Consider the following 19440-nt stretch of genomic DNA (forward strand, 5'->3'; position numbering starts at 1 on the left):
GTATTCAAGTCTACAATCTAGATAACAAAACTTAAGACATTCTAGTATTTTCCTTGACATTGATGGGTTTTTCTTTAATTATTATTTCTAATCCATATTTCAGAAATGAAAATATTTGTTTCACTCTTTTTTGTGAGTCAAAATATATCTTCCATTCTAGTAAAAGAAAAGGAAATTAGACGTTGAACAGACACATAATGGTCAATGCATTGACTAAAAGCAGCTGAGATTAGGTCAAAATACAAAATTCCAAAGGCTTTGACCAATCATTTCAAAAGGTCAACAAACATGTCAAATCCAACATTGTTAATGAAGAATTCAACCGTGGGTTACACTTCATTTCTTAATCATACTTTTTTTTTTATTAAAACATCAATCCCAATTAATTACCCAAAAAAAGAAAACATCAAAACCAAATCATCACCAAACCACGATTCTCTCTTTCTTTGGACTGTGTTCAATGTTATGTCCCCTAAAACCAAAGTTACATTGTCCTCATCCTCTTTGTCATTAGGATCTCGAGAGACGAGAAGCTAAAGAAAATCCCTTACACATATCAATTTTCATTATTACTTTATTTTAGGTTAACTTGTAAATTCTAATTATAAATCATACAAATTAGATTCTAACTTTTTTACAAATCATAGAAATCGAATTTATAATTTAACCTTTATTTTATCATCAATTTCGAAATGAATTGAAATAGTATACGATTTGTTTTTTTTAATATCCGTGAATGTCTGGATCGAATTATGACTAATTTCACAGGACAACTCGGTTGATCCTATAACATTTGAGTAGATGATCATTATGGATGGAACCCTTTCCTCTAACTTTTTATCAAATTCATGTATTTTAATGAGTGTTGGGTCAATTCATGATGTTACCAAGGTTTTTTTAGAAGCTAAAGAGCTGAGAATGTCAAGAGAGAGTAAATGGGAAAAGTAAGTTTTTATTGGAAAGTAGTTTGGAAATTGAATGCACACTGTCCATAGTTGTTTGTCAGCTGCAACGAAAGAAAAAAAAGCTCTATTCAATTCCCTTGCTATTATTATTTTTTTTTCAGACCCATTTTTTAATTCAATGCCATTTCCCAAATATGGAATATGCATATCATATTGGTGGGATTTCATTTCATTTTCCCCTCTCCTTCTCTCTCTCTCTTCATATTTTATTTCTCCTTAAAGCATCCATCTGCCTAATTAACTCATTGCTATCTACTTCAATTGGAAAACTTCAATTAAATTTTTCATCAAAAGCTGATGCCTTGTTGCTTTCATCCATTATTCCCTTCAACCATCTTAGTGAGTACAGTTATATATAATAATAATATTCTAATATTTTCTTGTAAAGTTTGAGCCTTTTTTGATTTGGAACAAGAAAAACTGAAATGGGGTTTGGAAGAGCTTTCTTGATTTCACTTACATTAAAATGAACAAAAATTAGATTAATATCAACAGAAGAAAGAACAACCTCATGAAAATTTACCAAGACAAAAGCTTAAGAAGACATTAAAACAAAAACAAAAACATTATCATAATCATGATGATCAAGAGCATAAACTATACTAATAACTATTATCTCTGATCTTCATTTCTTTTTTCTCTACTTATTGTGAAGTGGGTTAGGGCCAGTAGGAACAACCCTTTTCTCTTCAAAGTTGGTGACATTATTATCGATCATCATCTTCATAGAGCTCAAGAAGAAGCACTCACAACAATGGATGTTCTTCAAGTACTTGCACCTATTGTTTGTCTCCAGTGCAGTTGTCAAGCTGTTTTTGTCGTCTCTGACACTGTCGTAAGCCAAAAACAACATCTTCCGAGCTTCCGCGACGGAGCTAACGCAAACGACTAAAAACGAAAGGCAAAGCACCAAAATGCTAGACTTAGCTAGTCCCATTGCACCACTCATTTTCAAAAATGAAAATTGATGATTTAGAAATGATGATCATGTGAAAGGGTGAAGACCCACAAAATCAAAAAGGATTGATGAGAATATACTGTGTTGGAAAATAGCTCTTCTCACTTAAGGGGGAGTAGAAAACAAAAACAAAAAAAACAAGAGAATGGAGAATTTATAGTTGAAAAGTAACTTGTGAAGGGAGAAAGAGAGAAGGAAAAGGCAAAAGGAATTGAGGAAGTGAGAGAGAAAAGGGAAGAAGAGGGAAGGAGTAGAAGAGAGTGTGAAGAACATTAACTAATGAATTATGATGGTACCAATAGGAAGAAATAAACAGTAAAAGACCTTTTTTTGATACATCAAAATCGTTTGTCTGATCCAAAAAAAAAAAAAAAAAAAGAGAAAAGAAAAGAAAGAAAACCCTTCACCAACCCTCTTAATTGCCATTGGTGGAAATATCATTATATACAAAATCAAACAAGACAAGGATTTGTAATTGGGAACTGTAACAAAAGCTCAAAACACAATATTTTGTTTCCTCTCTTTCTCTTTATTTTTTAAATCCAACCATTGTGAATTATGAATATTTGAAAAACCTCATTTCAAGAAAGGGTTTTGTTTTCTTTATACGAAAGATCTCAATTTTAAATAATGGATGATGACGGTTGTCCCCATTTTTTAAAATGGTTATGCAATCGACAAATAAAGATAAAAGCAAAAAAGTGTAAGCTATAGAGAATTTACATGATTCACTAATAATGTATTAGTTATGTCTATGAACAGAGAGGGAGAATAATTTACTCTTAGAGAGAATAATTTCATATTATAGATCAGGCACCTCTAGGATTAGAGAGTTATACAACACACTTCTCTAAACCCTAGAGTCAAAATCGTATAGTGTAAATGTGCTAGTGAAACCCTCCCACTTGGCCATTTGTAGTGCCAGAATTATCATGGCATTAATTCCAACGAAAATAATGAAGAAGTTGATCCTTTGCCAATGCTAGAATGCACCAACAACGAGTTAATTATCCATATACTACCCTCGTGCACCATTAATGAGAGTGTTTAGAGAGACAAGCACGAGCATGAATTCTAGGAGGAGCAAAAACACAAGTGAGAGTGTGAGAGATCAATGAAGATTGTGAAGGAGGGAAGAAAAGCCCTAGCTAACATGTGAGAGCAGTATTGTACAAATGATCTTAATTTTTCACTCACTAAAATCACAAGAAAAGGTATATATAATTAATATGTTATTAGTGTGTTTCAACGATGATAAAGGATTATACTTTATTATTTTCAAAATTTGGGATAAAAGATATTACGACCGCATAAAATTAAGGTCATACGTACAGAAAAGAGTATATGTATTCTCTTTATTATCGAACTATGCTTATACTGTGTCATGTTTTTGTTCGTATATCTATAAAAACCAACCCACAACCCTAAACACAACAACCCTACTGCTTCTACTTCTTCCCCTATCATTTTTTTTCTTTTAAAACAAAAGAAAGATTTATATATATTTTTTTCAAATGGAAAAACAAAAAAAAAGACCCCTCAAACATTGATGAATTCCTCTAAATAACCAGTGAGTTATGAAGGAAGTTAGGATGTTCAATGAAGGATTTCCACGTGCACCCAAAAGGGGCCATTAAAAGCTGACATTCAGAGGGGGAAAAAAAAAGAGGAGAAAAATGCAGAGGGCAAAAAGCTTGGGGGAAGACGTTCATGGAGTTAATAGACATAATTTTTTTTTTAAAATAATATATAAATTATTATTATTTTTTATTTCATCTTTCTTTAATTTGCTTGGTTTTGCATTAATTGTGTTAGCTATTGTTTATTTTGAGGTCCGATCGGCTTAACTGGAATGGTGAAAAAAAATATTATAATATATATATATATATCAGAATTTTATTGCATGCATCATTTAATTTTCTATTAGGAAAAAGTCTATTCAATGCTTCATTGTATGTCAAGAAATTGTGTGTGTTTTTTAAAGGTAGGGATCTCGCAAGTCGAGGTCACACGATCAAAAGAGAAAAACAACCAACTCCATAAAAGATTACACAACTCGAGAAAATAGGTCTTAAGAAAAAGAGCTAACATGAATCCCATGAAAAGAATTCCCAAGCCGTTCATACCAACAGAGAAAAACATTAAAGTGCACAACCCCCGACTAATCACATAAGGAGGTGGTAAGATAATCCCGACACAAAAGACATGACTATAAAATTTTTGTTATGGATCGAGAACTATCAAAACTTAATTCAACATTATAGATATGTTACTAGTAACTCATAAAGTACTTTTGATTCTAAATTATAATTCTTTCTTTTAATTATAAATTTTTATTTTTATATGAGCCAAGTGTGGTTCAATTAGTTTAAGGTATATATATCTTACTTCTAAGATTAGAGATTTGAATCTTTTACTGTACTTGTTAAAATTTGTATCTCTTTATTTGTCTAAATTGTGTTGCTCTTTATAGGAGAAAAATCGGAGGGAAAAGTAGAAGTTTCAAAATGGAATTTGCTAATTAAAGTTCAATCGAAGAATTACTCTAATTTTTTTTTTAAAGTTAAACTAATAATTCTATCTATTTAAACTTTAAAATTTTTTAAGAGTATCAACTTACATCCCCTTCAGATTTCATTCAAAAAATATCACGTGAAATTTATAATTGATTTTTTAGAGAGAGAAATTTATCATTGTTTCAATTAAATTTTTAGATTAAAAAAGTGAATCAATTTAGACTATTTATTAAGCTTTCCTTTGAAAATCACCAAGAGATCACTTCTTATACATATGTAGAACTTTTCAAATGTGGAATTAACAAAATCAATAATTAGATAATGATGCATGAATTATTTTTTAAAAAAAGTCCTAATTGGTGGAGAGTCCAAATTAATATGTTTATTAAAGTTTAGAAATTTAATTGATAAAATTATAGGTCTCACTCGATATTTTTCAAACAAAATCTGAAGGAGATGTAGAAAATTGACAGACTTACGAAGGCTCATAATTTAAATTAATATAACTACGAGTTCAAGATTGTACTTGGTACTCATTTTTTATATGTGTAGTGTAGAGGATGGAAAAGAAACTATAATTTGAGACTCAAATGCATTATAATGTTTATTAAAACTAGTGGTGATCAAACTTCACAAGTAATTATCGTAACATTAATAAATCATGATAACTTCACCTGTCTTCATAGGTTAATCCAAATCAAATTATTTTGTGCCTCAAATTAATTACCTAAATTCACTCAAATTCTTTAAACAAAAATTGGGGAGTGTATTACCTTTTTTTAAACCTAAACTTTTACTATTCATTTTCCTAAGTTTTCAAAAGTAATTTAATTAAATAGTTCAATGTGGCCCTAAAATTACTTTTTCTTTTAGGTTAGTGGTTACTAATTACTAGACATTAATGTTGATGTGACCAAAAAAAAAAAAAAAAAATTCTCTTCTCTTTTTTGTCTGACGTCATAAATTGAGAAAAAGGAGTGTAAAACATAAAACAAATAAAATATACATTTTTGTCTAGTCAACACTAAAATTAATTTAAAATATCTTTATGGATTTTTTTTACAATTATACATATTTCTTCTCAATTTCTCAGAATGGTTTTTATCCTCTTACATAAAATACAATTAAGTTTTAAAAAATTAATTTTTTTAGTTTTCAAAACTTGACTTAATTTTTAAAAATAAGGATAAAATATACATAACAAAACAAAAATTTAGAGATAAAAAAAATATAAAAAATTAATTTTTAAAAATTAAAAAAAATTAAATAGTTACCAGACAAGTCTGATCTACTAGTAATAACTAAAAATTCAAGGACTAAATGATTTATAAAAAGCTTAGGTGATAGTAAAATTTATAATTAAGGGATTTGAGATTTAGATACCAAAATTTGAAAGAATTGAAGTATTCATTTTTTTTTTTTGGAGGCAGTGTTATTTTCCACATTCAATTAATTTATCCCAAAAACTCAAGATTGAATAAGGTTAATTAAGAGGGTGTTATATAAAAGGTAGGTGGGTGAGATCAAATCTCTTTTCATTAATTATTTCCACAGAAGGCAAATAATTAATTAATAGAACTTAGCTCCATTTGAGCTGCAAAAATGATTAATTTTCTACAAGCTCTCAATTTGAAAGAGTAGTGAGGGTTAGGGTTTGAGTTAGAGAAATAAATGAGCTTAGGACTGCTATAATTCTTCTTCTGAATTATTATTACTAATGTTCATAGCTTTTCTTTTTTAAGATATGCTTAGTGACATTATGGTTTATGTTGATTTGATGAAAATTTTCAAAATGTTGGTTTCATGCTTTACAAAGACTTGAGAGGCAATTCATCAAAAGAAAAAGACTTAAAAGAGGGCTATTCTTGTAAAACATAAATTAAATAAATATTAAAATAAACTAGTTTTTTTTTAGTTAAATAAGGGTAGGGAATTCGAACCACAAACTTATTTGTTGCCAATACATCTATATGTTAATTGAGTTATATTCATCTTGACAATAAAGTAGATTTTAAATGTCAATGTGGATGGAAAACGTGAATGCCCCGATTTTATGAAAATGAAGTGGAAATATGAACAAAATGTTTCTAAAATTTTTCAAAAATGAAAACTTCATAAGAAGAGTATTTTAATTGACAAATAGATTAATTGGTATAAAATTATGAACTTTGAGATAACTTTCAATTATATTTCAAAACTTTAAAAAGTTTCATTTCTATCAAATTTTAAAATTATTAAAAAAAAATATTCCACGTTAAAATAAATTATGGAAATTGATGTAAAACCTAATTAATGATATAAATTAGAAATGATAATGTAATCTTTTTCAACAAGTGAATTAATATTTAATCAAAGAGTAATTATAAAGTTATATTATTTAAATGTTTTAAAAACACCCCATAAACATTTGGTTAAAAGTTAGCCAGAAAATTTTTGAAATATAAAATAAATGAAATTACTTGATTGAATCAAAATTTGAGCATAAGAAAAAGGAGATTTTTAATTTTTTTTTTTTTTTTTTTTACAACACTTCAAAATGAGTTTGGAGCTAATAAATGAGGCCAAGTCACACTTTAATATAATCTTTTTGTGGAGGCAATCATTTAAAATCAAAGAAAAATATTGGTCCCTAAAACCCAAAAAGTCTTTTGTTTATTAGCTCTATACAAATAGAGTAAGCTAAATAATTCCCACAACTTTATAGATGCCAAATATTCACTTTATATTCAATGATTCAATAAGTTATATCTAATTCATGGTTCTAAAATTTATTTTTTAAAATTCTCGTCCTCTCATATCTTTATAAATACGATACGATATACATGATCTACCTTAAATTCAAATTTATATGATTCTGTCTTTAGATTCTACGAGAAAAGTGTGTTATTATTTTCAACTTAATTGATGTAAGTAGTATTATTTTTTTCCCATTTCTAATTCATATGAAACTATCGTTCACATTCTAATATTACTTTTATTCAAGGAAGAAATTTTATTTATTTAGAAGAAAAGAAATCAAATATACAAAAAAAAAAAGACGAAATAATACGACTAATTAAAACCCCACAAATAAAAAGTAAAAGAGGAGAAAACAATTGGCCTAATGAGGACACAGAGAGGAAATTTCGTATGTAATATGTACAAAGAAAAAGGTGAAGAAAATAAGAGGAAAACTTGATAGAAATTACATACCAAACTTCTCATAAAGTGAGGGTTGGCATACAATAGAGTTATGTTATTATTATTGAGGACTAAGCTTTGAAAAGTCCCAGTCAATAAAGACCTTCCAAGAAAAATATTTTGCAAATGATGAGTGCAATATTTTTATAAAAATTTAATTTATATATTGGGAGCGCCAATATAATTTTATTTTATTATTAAAAAATGGTTGGATGAACAAAAGCGAGTATAACTCAGACATAAGAGGTGTTAGTAATAGAGGTTTATTGTTTGAATTTCACTATTCCAAATATACTAAAAAAACTTTAAAATAATGACACATCGGTTATCATTCACCTAAATTCGCAAGTTGAATTAAAAACTTTATCATATAATAATTTTATTTAATAATCATGTAATAACACAGTTTCTAATAAGTCCTTCCCACGAATTTTCATAGCCTGGTGCAATATTTAATTTAATGACTCTCCCATTATTAATGTAAAAGAAAATGACTCTTTCATTATTTGCTTTACTATATTGATAGCAATTCATTTCCTTTTTGTTTACTAAAGAGATCAAATAATTCATTTGCTTTTGGTAATAAACAATTATGATATTACTCAAACAATTGATATCTTAATTTCTTTTCCTCGAGTTAGCATGGGTCAAATTACAAACATATCTAATGGATTGTGTTGGAGAATAATTGGTTGTTTTTATCTTTTTAAGGCCTTTTTTTACGATTTTTTTTCAGTTGTCACAAATAAAGTCATAACATCTATCTCATACTCGAATAATTTTTTTCTTTCCTAATATGAAATTTTTATGCGAAATATTTTTATTTCACAATTTGGGAAATCTTAGTAGAAATTTTTTTTATCGATATTTTTCTTATTTATGGTGCATATTATTTTGAAAAAAAGGAAATTATTTTTAGGGAATTCTTTTCTTATTTGGGGGCTTTTTGCAGGGATGGCCTCATTTGGGAGGCCCAAATGAAAAATGGCCACCTATAGAAAAAGTAATGGAAAGTGGCATTCTATTGACGTCATCCACGGGTGCTTTTACCACTTTGTCCCTGAGATGCACCTCGTGCGCCTACCACTATCAAGGAACCCGATCTTCGATTACTCGTCACTCGATCCTCGTTGGATCGTCACACGATCTCGATGTACAATCACTCGATACCCGGATGCATGGTCACTCGATTCAACTATAATCGACATGTGTATACTCAATCATAGCCACGTCATATTTGATATTCAATTAATGTATACTCGATCATTTTGAATTGTCTACGCCCGTTAGAGGACCTATTTTGTAGTTAATGCTCATGTACAAACATACATAAATTGGAAAATTTTCTGACAATTCTCACTATTCTTTCAAATCAATTTCTTGAAATGTGAAGTTTTTTTTTTTTTTTTTTTTTTTTTTTTTTTTTTATTATTAACTAAGAATAAACATAATTGAAACACAAAAGAGAAAATCGAGCTCACTTTCCCTTCAAAAAATCCACTTTACAAAACCTGTTTTTCTTGACAGAGATCAAGTTATAAAGGCATTCAGATCATTTCACTATATTGTCTCAAACCTCAAGTAAGTGAATGTGCTAGTTTTTTTTCTCATTTTTTGCTCATGTTTTTTACCTTTTCAACGTTGTGCGAGACATACGAGCGTAGGAAAGAGAACGAGTGAGTGTAAGTTTGTGAGTGTGCACTGAGACATGCGAGTAGCTCCTAGTGGAGCGAGGATGAGGGGAAAGAAAGCTATGAAACAATAAGCATCGAGTTAAGAATACTGAGTATCAAGTATCGAGTAGCAAAGAGCGTGTAACGAGGATCGAGTATAGTGAGTATTGAACAGTAATCAATTTTCCCAATTGCTCACTTTATGTATTATTTTTCTTGAAGGATGGAGAAGTATATATTCTTATGTTAGGGTGGTACATGGGACGACACAGAAGAACGCTATATTGGAGGTCGTTTAAAGGGTTTGCTGGTTCTGAGCACATTGACGTATAATGAGTTGGTAAATCTAGTATATGAGATCATACAAGTTAGTTCGACAGAGTTCAAGATTGTAATGAGGGTGACATATAATAAAATTAAAGAAATTCATCGCGAGGCAACATTTGATTACCCAGAGAGAGAAGACCAACCCATATGTGGAACGGTTGTCATTGAGCATGATGTTTGTCCATTGAGTGTCTCACTGGAAAATGACAACATCGATGTTAATAAGCGGACGTATTTCATCCGAATGTGACAACAGAATAGGTTGGGACATGTGTAAATGAGATTCTGATGATAGAAGAGGAAGGGGCTGAGAATGAAGAATAACCAACCTATGTTGTTTTAGGAGTGGTCCTTATGTTGTGAATGAAGAACAAACAACTTCGATTCTGTCAAATGATTTTGGCTATTTTGTTGGGAGTGTGCCTCGCCAAAATCCATGCAATGTACCATCCAGTAGTAACGCTAGAATGGGGGACTTGATCATGCAACCACAGTCATCCGTAGGGTTGGTGGATTCCATTGAAGTCAATAAGATTTTCTTCAGTAAGAATAATGTGAAGATGAGGTTAGCAATATTGGCCATTAAGAACCACTTTGAGTTGTGGGTAAAAAAAATCGAACAAAAGATTGTATATTGTTCGATATTTACATCCAACTTTTAAGTGAGCCATTCCCGAGCAATTAAAATGGACGGATGTGATATATTCAAGATTACAAAATGCACGCTCAATCACATATGCTCGATTGGAGTATTGAATCATGACCATAGGCAAGCCATCGCATTCGTTATTGGTCATTTAATCAAGGACAAGTTTGGCGTTGGTCGGGAGGAAAAACCACACCATATTATTGAGGATATGTGGCATCGGTACAGTGTCAATATTAATTATGACAATGCCTGACGTGCGAGAGAAACTGCTTTTGCTCTTGCAAAGGGGACGTTAGAAGAATCATATGTCGTTTTGCATGCATATAATGAGGCTTTGAAGATAGAAAATCCTGGAACTGTATTTGAGATCGAGCTTGAAGAATTAAAATATTTCAAATACATGTTCATGGCACTAGGTGCAAGTTTAAGAGGTTTTAAGAGTTTTCGACCCGTGATCATTGTAGATGATACTTATCTAAAAGGTAAGTACAAAGGAACAATGCTAGTTGGTGTTGCAATGGACGGTAATAACCAACTGTTCCCACTGCATATGCAATTGTTGATAGTGAGAATGACCGAGTCCTGAAGTGGTTCATGATGAACCTTAAAACAACAATTGGAGAATGCCCTAACCTTGTACTCGTCTCAGACTATGGATAGAGTATAGCTAATGTCGTTGATGATGTATTCCCTAATGATTACCATAGACTTTGTACCTTCCATTTGAAAAGGAACATGGAGAAATATTTCAAGGATGAGTCCACTAAAAAATTGTTTCACGATGCTTGCAGAGCATATCGAGAATCAAAGTTTAAGTGCCATTAGGTCAAAATAGTGAACTACAACAATGATTCCCTTGCTAGATATTTGGAGAATGATGAAATTTTGCGATGGGCACTATGTTACTAGTTCGGGAACCGATATGATAACATGACCAATAATAGTGTCGAATGCTTCAATACTATGACCAAAGAAGCAAGAGTGTTGTCAATAACTTCGTTGCTAAAATACACAAGAGGTCTACTTCAAGGTTGGTTTCATGAGCGGCGAACAATATGGTCTTATAATACATCGACACATGAATAATAGATTTAGAGGGTGACAAAGCTAGGCGATACTGAGTAAATCCAATTGATTGTTATAGATTTCATGTCAAGGATGGTGGATTAGATGGTATCGTCAGTCTTAACACTCGAGAATATAGTTGTGTATAATTTTAGTATTTGAAGATTCCATATTCGCACGCTATTGCTGCAGCTAGAGAACGCAATATCAATCCATTTACTCTATACAATAGATCTTATAATGTTGATTCTCTAGTACTAGCAAACGCAGAGTCAATAAACCCACTTGGTCATGTATCCGAATGGAAAAAGCCACCAGGGTATATCGAGGTAAAAATACTCCTACCAAAAAGAGTGGTATAGGTTGGTAGACGAAGGGTAAACAGGATATTATCTGCTGGAAAGCAGGTCACATTAAAGAAATGTGGACGGTGTGGCCAACCGGGACATAATAGACAAAAGTGTAACGAACCACTTGATAAGTCCAAACGCAACAAACGGGCAAGGACCGAGACTCAAGGGACCCAGACACAATCGATGTCAAATAATGTATAACATTCTGATAAATACTTTATAATTTATTACTCTGCATTAGATTGTTTATTTTGTAAAGTAAAGACATTCTGATAAATACTCGATACTCGATTCAATTTACACATTACTCGCTGCTTGATGCATGTTACTCAATACACGATTACTCGACAATACTTGTTAAACCATACTCGACCCACATTACATGTTACTTGATATTCCATGTAGGTTACTCGATGCTCGATGCATGTTACTTGATACACGACACCTAAAATCATGTATACTCGATATACATATTGTTGAGTTTTATGTCCAAAAACTCGTAGATAATAAATGTAACTTTTGACTATTCATTAATAAATTATTTGAAGATTATAAGCTCATACATCAACATTCAAGAAGTTGTTTCACATTTCTTTAATCTTTACAGTTAGTTATTGTAACTAATTATATCAGAAATTAGTATAAATACTCATCATTTACAAATTTTAGATACAACAACTATATAGCTTCAAGAAGAACTTGAAAAATCTGTAAAGAAAAAGAGTCTGTGACTTAGCTTTATTAATAAAACTCTCTCCTTCCCATGGACGTAGGCTTGAATAGCTGAACCACATACATCGCTAAGCATTTTTCTTCCTTTTCTTCTCATCGTCTACAAGATAGCTTGATTGTTTACTTTGTCTTTATATCGTCTAGAAGATCGACCGATCGTCTACCTTTTCTTTCAGCAATCGTCTACACGATTGCATGTTCATTTACCTTTTTTTTTTTCTGCCATCGTCTACCCGATTGCAAGACTCCTCCATTGTATACTCAAAGCAGTCGCACAGATCAAACAAGAAGAAAGCATTAGGGTTAGAAGAAAGTAAAAGAACACAGAAGGCGGAGAACGAGAGAATCAGTAAGCAAGAGAGAGAAAGGGAAAGAAAATTAATTTGCATTAAACACCCATAAGAAAAAGAAATCTTTTTCATTTTTCCATCAGATAAAGAGCAGTGGGATCGACCACGTGTAAGGCATCATCTGGAAAATCGTGGGCTCTTATCAACTAACCAAAAGACTTAGGGCAAAGAACAGGGCTCTCGGTTTGGATCAACAGAAAACGACCTCACCTTATTTTCATTATTTGGGCTAATTGTTTCTTTTTTTTTTTTTTTTGCAGAAGCAGGCCTAACATTATTATTGATGTTTTTCAATAAAGCGTTATTGTTTATATTATGTTAATCATGTCTAAATAACTTTAATCCAATAAACTAACATGTTGGGTTGTTGTATAAGTCTTGAGCTGTATGTGGAGACATATGGGGATCACTATTCAAGATACAACCTAAAAGGTCTATAGTATAGGGATAAGGTTGGGTACCTTATCCTGTAACACTATGGATACAGTCTACTTTGTATTTGATATAAACACAATGATTCAACGTGTTTGTGTAGGAGACATGTGCATGGATGTATCCCATGCAATGAGTTTTCATGAGATCGAACCGCGAAATAGTAACCCCTAGTTGTAACACCGTTGACTAGTTAGGTTTCTATTTCACTAGGATGACCTAGACAACTTAGTCTCAATCCTGAGTGAGTTATGAACTCCTGTTCACGAGGGATTGTCCTTTGATTTGTATGGGTGAGTGGCTGTCTCGCTGACCTAATAAGCCTACCATTTTGGGGACAAAACCAAGTGGATAGCTGGGAACATAATTTCATAAGATGGAATTCACTCATTTCCTACTTTAGGAAAGTAGATGAGTGTTCCCTTAAGTGGTGTTTTCGGGTCTTGGACATAGGGCCTTGCCCTCTCATTGGCCTGAAAGGGATCTCTATTTGGTCTTTGGACCACAAATAGGTTGTTCATTAGAAGAACATTGGTACTTAAGGATGTAGAAGTAACCTAAGGGTAAAACGATAATTTGACCCAACTGGTGTTACGAATACTCATAAAGGACTAACTTGCTGTTATTGGTCTATATTCATGGAGAAATATATCTACAGTGAGAATAGTGCAACTGTGAGTCTATAGTGGAGTGTATCCGCGGTTAACGAATATTGATTAACTTGGTCAATGAGTTTAGTCAATTAATCTCATATCGTTGGAGCTTCTAATCTGTAGGTCCATTAGGTTCCACTGGTAGCTCAAAAAAAGGTATTGAGGAAATTAAAGTAATTTGAGTTGTTCAAATTAACTAAGGGAAAAATAATATAATGTATGTTGATATATTATAATATAAAGTTTATAATTTAATTAAACTTTATGATATAAATTTACTTTTGAATTTGATTTAAAAATTAATTTATGGGAGAATGATATATTTGAAGGATTTCAAATATTAAATGTAATATGAATTAATTTCATATTAAAATTATAGGTTAAAAATAATGCACATAAGATGCATATTAAAACTATAGATTATATGAGAGAAAGATAATTGAATGTGATTCAATTATAAGATTAAATTAAATATGTGATATTTAATTTAATGATTAATTAATATGAGAATTAATTATTTTAATTTAATTATATTTAATTAAATATGATTTCATTAAATTAATTGAATTGAAACTATAGGTTATGTGAGAGGGATGTATTAGAATATGATTCTAATATACATTTAATTAAATATAGGAGATATTTAATTATTATTAATTAATTTGATTAATTAATAATTATTTAATTTAATTTTTTAATAAATTAAATTCGAGTTAACTTATTTAGTTAAATTAAATATATTTATTATTATTTGATTAATTAAAATAAATTAAAATTAGATTTGTTTATTTTAATTAATAATTATAATAATAAATAAAGTTAAATAAAAAAAATGTAACTCCCCACATTGTGGAGTTACGTTTTTTATGGGGAGAAGGAGTCTTCTCTCTGATTTTCTCCATCCCCTTCTGACTCTCACGCTCACAATGTGGTTTTAACGGAAAAAAATCTCTCATCAGCACAAAATTCTCTATGAATCCTTCTATTTTTTCTCCTAAAAACCAAGAAGAGGGGATCTCACTTCTCACCTTAGAAAACCCAATAAAGGATACTGGTGAAGGCTTTTTGGGAGTGTCGCTTATATCCAACAGAGGTTTTTCAATAAGGTATGAATTCCTTTTATTTTTATTTTTTGATTGTGTATGTTTAGCCTAGGTTTATTTTCCAATGCTATCTTTGTTTGATATTAAATTAGAGCTAGATCTGATTTTTTTCCACTACGCGGGGCTTTAATCCCTACAATTGGTATCAGAGCCATCTCTATTTGAATATAAATTTTAATTTTGCATTGGTTATAGGTGGGATTATATGAATGTTTTTGGTTTGCTGTGAACTGTTTGGGTTTAATTGACCATAGATTTACATTTTTTTTTATGTGATTTGATCATGTAAGGGCCTCTGCGTTTTGAGCATTTTAATGTAAATTGAGTCTGTAAGTCCGTGTCTAGAATTAGGTTGAAGATCGATGAAGATCGGATCAATATTGGCAAAAAATCGAGGAATATAGTGGCTGCATTTCGAAAAAAAAAGAAAAATCGGAAAACAACAGCTGCAAAATGGAAGGGTTGACGTCAGCGTGACATCAAGAGGTGTAGTCATCTGGCCAGTTCGGTATCGCGACGCAGTTCGACTTGGTCTAGGATGTGGTTCACACTGATTCAGCTGGTTCTTTGACTTTTGCACCTGGTTTGACCGGTTCTCGGCTAGTTCAGTGGTTTCTAGTTCAGTTCAAGCGGTTTTGGCCTAGTTCAGTGCTTTTTTAGCTCGGTTTAAGCGGTTTTGACTCGGTTTAAGGGTTTTTTGCACGGTTTGAGCTTTTTTGGCCCGGTTCGAGTGCAGTTGAAGACTACTTAGGATAAAATTAGTAAAATTAATGTAATTTTTTTGCTTTAATTTTATCCTGGGACCAATTAACCTGTTCATTAGCTATTTAAATGGTTTAAGGATGTCATTTAGATATAATCTATCTTAGGTTAAACATATTCATGCATTCTTATATTATAAATGTTATAATATGTAGTTTATGCATGATAGGTTAATTTCTTTATTAATATAATTGTTATATATATATTTTTTAAATTAACAAAGCATGAAGCATGTAATTACTTAGATAAATATAAGGAGTTATATTTATTATAAAGTTTTGAGCATGCTTAATTGATTTTCATGTTTGTTTTAATATAAAGTGTTATATTATTATATGAAAATCAATATGCATAGAGCATGTAACATCTATAGTATTAATGTAATTGTTAAATTAAATTATGCAATGCATGTTATATGGTTTGTTTATTAATTAAAACCATAGAAGAGCATGATTATAGGGCTAATCTTAAAAATAAATAAATAATAACTTAATGATTAGAAACCGTCAATCTATAATCAAGAATTGCATGCAAATATAGGATCATAAGGTTAATAAATTAATTTAAAAATGTTTGTAATTAATTAGACCTAAGATCAACTTTTAATAGGATTAGAATTTTTTATCTTAGTTTTTTTTTAAAATAGTTTTAATGAACTAAGTAGGAAAAACATTACTGTGGTTATAAGAGAACTCTACTGTTGAAGTTCTGTCCAAGGCTGAGGGTTTTTAAGTTGACGGTTAACGAAACACCTCCTACCTAGGAATTGACCCAGAATCTGAGTTGAATTAATCATAGTTTGATGTTAGCATACATTATCGCTAGGTTAATTAAAGGAGTTTAATTCACCTAGAACATTTTTTTATAAGTGTTATAATAAAAATAGACTTAGAAAGATTACTTAGCGGTTTTATCTAAGTTAAATAAACCCTAAAAAAATAAATACGTAGCACACTTTAATGGGAGAAAAATTACAAAACGAGATATTTAAAATCACGTTTTGCTCCTATGTCCCTATATTCACAAAGTGAGATCCATACTTGGCTTCGTGTCGCCTTAGGCGCGGCCTCCCTTTGAAAAGTGTTTGTATGGGTCAATAACAAGGTGAATGGGGAAAGTATCTATAGTAAGTGGGAGTGGGACACGTGTCAACGTATCCCTCAGTCTCTGCCCCTAGGTCACATCGTGAGATTCCTATGATATGCCTGCATGTTGTCCTGAAGCAACCATCCCTTCGAAAGGTCTAATCATAGGATTCAAAACACCGTTAACTCATAGAAAAAATAGGGTTTCTTAGGTTAATTACCAACAGTTGTCTTTCCTAACGATAGCCTGTTGGTACGTACCTTTGAGATCTGAAAGTGGGTGGGTTCCACTTACGAGGATGAGTTAAATGTATTAACAAATCCTTGACCAAACAACGGTGGCTAAAGTTTATAGGAATATGAGTTATTCTGGTATTAGATTTAGCTGAGAATTGTCTCATTTTAGAGGAAGAGTAGCTGATCACACTTCGTGGCGGTAACACTAAACCTCTAAAGCATTGTTGCAAAACTGAATCAATAGTTTCTTTGGGTTCTTTGATTACTTGTGAAGAAAATCTAAATAGAGATCCAGTGAGCAGAAGCGGATTGTTCCAAATCCCAATGAGAAAGAACACAAACAATTATAGTCTAAATGGAAACGATTATGCATATACAATAAATTACAGCATGCTTCTTTAAAAGAATGAACAAGGGATAGAGTATACAAACTTTTGAAGAACTTTTCTTCAAGTATCTCTCGATCGTTCAGCAACTCGTTTAACAACACGAACTCGAACGCAATGATCAGAACTCGATCTCAATTAACGATTGGATGAACCTCGATCACAATCGAGTTTAGAGTTCAACTTGATCCTCAAACCTCGAATAGAACTAGAACAGCACCATAAGAGTTACCTTGGCATTTTTGGTGTGAGAATCTAGGAGTTGTGGGTCTGTGTGACTTTGGATAGAGGAATGAAGGAGGTAGACGATCAAGTAAGTGGGAGATGGATGAAGTCTATCATATAGACTAGATACTCAATCGTTTAGTAAGAAGAAGCCTATTATATAGACTTTGCTACTCGATCGTGTAGTACCGCATAACTATCATATAGTATACTTGAAACTCGATCGTGTAGTACGCGAATTCCATCTTGTATAGTTGAGTTCCCAGCTCCCGAATCAGACGAATCCCCAAAATGGTAGGCATGTTGAGTTGGAAATCTGGCCACTCTCACCCATACAAATCAAAGGACCACCCTCATGAATAGGAGTACCCAACTCAATCAGGATTAAGGTCATGTCACCTATGGTTATCCTAGTGAAATGTAAGTCTCAATTATCAATGGCATTATAGAAAGAGACTAATCATCTCATGGTCCGATCTTATACAATCTCTTTGTATAGGATACTCCCGCTCGCATGTCTCCACATGAATGGTTAGGATTAGACCATTTGTAGCACTTTACAACACTTGTAATATCTACAAAGTGGGTTGTATCCGTAGTATCACCAGGATGAGGTATCCCTCCTTTATCCTTATACTACAGACCATTTAGGTTATTACTTAAGGCATGACCCACTTGTATGTCTCCACATACATGCTTAAGTTACATAAAATAACCTTGGATCTTAGTTTATTGGATTGAGTAAATACTTATAAAATAATACTTATTTTATTAATAACAATATTTTTACAGAGCATTTACAAACTACGAGACCACCAGGAGAATTAGGACACCAATCCCAAGAATCTCCCACTTATCCTAATGCCTCGGAAGACTAATGTACAATATAAAACAGTACAATATAAAATAAACTAGGGCATATTCTATACCCCAATATCATCTCCCACTTGCCCTAGACAAGGTACTGCATATCTCGTAGACCCAAACTCTCTAGATGACCCTCAAACACTTTAGCCGTGAGTGCCTTTGTAAACGATCAACAACGTTGTGCTTCGATGAGATCTTCGTGACAATCACATCATCGTGATGCACAATCTCCCTGTTCAAATGATACTTCAGTCCTATGTGCTTGCCTTTTCGGTGACTTCGAGGTTCTTTAGAATTTGCAGCACAATAGAGTGTGATTGGCAAAGACATATTTGGAACAACTTCCAAATCGGTAAGGACTTCCTAAGCCAAACAACCTCTTTAGCAACTTCACAAGCGGCTACGTATTCAACTTCCATAGTGGAGTCCCCGATGCATCCCTGCTTAATGTTTCGCCATACTACAACTCTTTCATTCAGAGTGCCCTGATGTCGATTTTTTAGCATCTCTATCAGTCTCAAAGTCAGAGTATGTATATCCTGTAAGGATCAAATCGTTATCTCCACACACAAGCATATAGTCCCTCGTTCTCTGAAAATACTTGAGGATCATTTTAACCGCCGTCCAGTGATCCAATCCTAGATTGGACTGATATCGACTGACAATCCCTACTGCATAGCAAATGTTAGATCTAGTACATAACATTGCATACATAAGGCTACCAATCACCGATGCATAAGGAATTCGTCTCATTTCCTCAACCTCTTGAGGTGTCTTAGGACATTGTTCCTTAGACGAAACAATTTCATGCCTAAAAGGTAATAAACCCCTTTTGGAATTCTGCATCGAGTACCTGATTAGCATCTTGTCAATGTATAATGCATGAGACAAGGTCAACCTTTTTTTCTTACGATCCCTTATG

The sequence above is a fragment of the Benincasa hispida genome, chromosome 2 (genome assembly GCF_027475165.1).
Source record: "Benincasa hispida cultivar pf3 chromosome 2, pf3_genome.v1.1, whole genome shotgun sequence".
In the NCBI taxonomy this organism is placed as follows: Eukaryota; Viridiplantae; Streptophyta; class Magnoliopsida; order Cucurbitales; family Cucurbitaceae; genus Benincasa; species Benincasa hispida.